The sequence below is a fragment of the Quercus suber genome, unplaced genomic scaffold (assembly GCF_002906115.3).
Source record: "Quercus suber isolate HL8 unplaced genomic scaffold, Cork oak 2.0 scaffold_208, whole genome shotgun sequence".
NCBI lineage: Eukaryota > Viridiplantae > Streptophyta > Magnoliopsida > Fagales > Fagaceae > Quercus > Quercus suber.
In genome coordinates, this window is record NW_027069666.1 from 982,171 (window position 1) to 985,073 (window position 2,903).

The following is a 2,903-nucleotide window of genomic DNA, read 5'->3' on the forward strand; positions in this document are numbered from 1 at the left end:
AATTGGATAGAAAACCTAATACAGCATAATTTAGAGTGACTGATTAAGATGATGGCAGCTTTACACAAGGCATATGCAAGCCGTGAGTACTGTAGAACCCATGGTCCTACACGTGTTCAGGCCTACAATAATATTGTTTATTTTGGCTTTATCTACTAAAGTTTCTTCTCCCTTATGGCCAAAAAATAAAATATTCTTTGGTGGAAAGAGGAGGGGTCAATAAATGACATTGTTGCAATCACGTGAAAAGATGTATGGACAGAACAAATAAAAGTCTCGTTTCATATTGCGTAGGGTGGATTAGGTGATATCATTCGGTTTACCCTATTTCTTCCACCGAAATTTCGTGTATAAATTTTCATTTCAATCATTAATTTTGAAATAGAAAGTAGCATATCACATCCGTTCATTCTAAAAAAACTATATCATCATTCATGAAACTTTGTAAGAACTTTGTGCACAACTCTTGGTCAATGAATTAAACTCACGCATGCCTCTTACATATATACAAAACCCATCAATTGCAAACTGTCTTCTTATCTCTTTTTCATTTTTTATTTTTGAATTAGAAGTCTGAATTAAAAAAAATAAAAAATAAAACTAGGAGGTAGAAGTTTGAATTTGAAACAATTTTTATATGAAGATATCTAACCACTATGTCAATACACAATTTATTCGTAAAAGAGTTCAAGCAATTCTGGCAATCTAGCCGAGCCTCCTTTACAAAAGGGGACCACTGTTGTTGAAAAATCACCGCCCTTTGTTGAGCAATCAACACCTGAATATGAGACAATTGGCTTAAGTTTTCCATTTGACAATAATTATGATCTTACCAGTCATGGCATACTTTCTTTTCTGGTAGATGTTATATTGTTATGTATCAACATCTGAACCGACCCTGCAAATTTTAGGTTCCTTATGTCAAGGTCAAAACTCTCACCAACCAATGAGCCGTCCGTGGCTAGCAGAGCAATATTGCATATACAAAAAATTTCACAATATTTCTTACAATTGAATTAATGAGTTTTTACTGGTTTTTATCTGAGCCCATCACTAACATAATTTTGTTACCTACCACTAACAATATTCTACCATATTAGCAAATGTATAATTTTTTTGTGTCTATAAATTTTCTCATGGTAATTACCAAAGCCTACAAAACAAAACTCAAAAGCCAGACGGAGAAAAAATAACAGTCAATACGCACAAATTTGTATCCAATAATAAACTCTTTAGGTATATATATAAGATTGAGGGAAAAACTTAGGTATAGTTTCTTAAGTATTTATACTTTTGGATCTTCAAATGAAAGCAATTATATGATTGCATTAATCAGTGAAACACATGGTTGAATTTAATTATCCTTTAGAAGATAAATTTTTTTTGTTAAGTAAGAAACTATACCTAAATTTTGTTCCTAGAGTAAATGAAAGTGGTAAGAAGAGAAAGAATATAATTGAGTGATACTTGAGTACTGAATAGCCTAATACACTATCTGAATCATAAGACTGTATTTAGTAAGGTCCTTAAAATTCTAGACACATTCTTCTTGTCTTATAATCATGGCATTTGTGAGGCAAGGTGGGGAAGAACAAGGGGTAAGTTAAGATAACTTAGCAGAAAAAAGAAAAAAAGAAGGTAAGTTAATCCTAGTTTTTCAGTTTTACCTATACGTTGTGATGATGATTTCTAGTGATAATTGATACATTAAAGTATGAAACCATTAGAGCTACCTTTAGAATTTCCCTCCTTGCTTTTGTAATGACTCGCCACCCTTATGAGGCTTTTTCTGTTTGCCTAGCTAGTTCTTTGAGATAGTTGCTTCCTTTGTGGAATTTTTCCCCTGTAAATCATGGAATTCCAGTAGGCCACTTCTACTAAAAATTATATTTTGTCTTCTTATATTGTAACTTTTCAGTTCCACCCTTTCTCCTTATCTCTTTTCTCGTATTCATCTCTTCTTAGCGCCAAGATATATGACCCTTCTGGTGAGGGGATCCTTCTGGGCTCTGGCAGGACAACTGAAGGCTGAAGGTCTATCATGCCAGAAACAAACCCGTACTAGATTCAAGCACAGAAGTAAATGAGAAGATCCAAATTCCAAAGAACTACTCTGGTAGGTAAATTTATTGTAGAGAGTCTTTTAATCCAACTAAAGTTGTGGCAATTAATAACATAAAAAGCTCGGAACCCAAGTAGGGGTGTTTCAGTCACTATGATGGGATCATGGGACGAAATACTTTCCTATGTCAATTTAATTCAGAGGAAGATAAAAGAAGGTTAATTTTGGGGAGCAACATAGATGGCCAGCATTTGATGTTAAGCTGTTAGTGACATGGACTTCTCAGTCAAAACATTTTGGATAGAACCTCAAAATTTATTAATAGGCTAGGCAATATCCTTCATGATAAGATTAAATGAACAGATGCTAGGGGCCAGGGTTGGAAGGTTCCTAGAGGAAGAATTAATAGGGATGGTGAACTCCTAAGGTGAGAGATATAAATAGATTTACAAAGTTTTCCTAAGTTGATTTGGAGGAATCTCTTCCAACTCATTAGGTGATAATTCATAAAATCATTCATATTTATTATTTATGGGTTTTGTTAACGGGTGCTACACAGCACCCATTAAAAAGGAAATTAATAATAAATAAATCACACGTAGAGCTATTTTTACTGAGGAAAGAAAAACATTTTTGAAAGGTTAAATTTGCTACTTATAAGACAAAGATACCCTTCTTTATCTTTTAACTCTTCTTGATTTTCTCTCTCTAGTCTCTACAACGTCTAAGGTTACTATCTTCTCTTTCTTCTTGTTGTCTCACTCCTTCTCTCTCAGTCTTTTTCATGCTTCAATCCAAGAAACAAATACACCACCACCACCACCACAACCACCAGATGTAA

General features: G+C 33.7%; 1 long non-coding RNA gene across 1 annotated transcript; it reads right to left on the minus strand.

Moving 5' to 3' along the window:
• Positions 1 to 601: 601 nt before the first annotated feature.
• LOC136070073 (uncharacterized) lies at positions 602 to 2,466 on the minus strand. The gene is made up of 2 exons (XR_010631302.1): positions 1,734 to 2,466; positions 602 to 898 (listed from the first exon to the last, which is right to left on the minus strand). It is a non-coding gene; the product is annotated as an uncharacterized LOC136070073 (long non-coding RNA).
• Between the last annotated feature and the right edge of the window lie 437 nt (positions 2,467 to 2,903).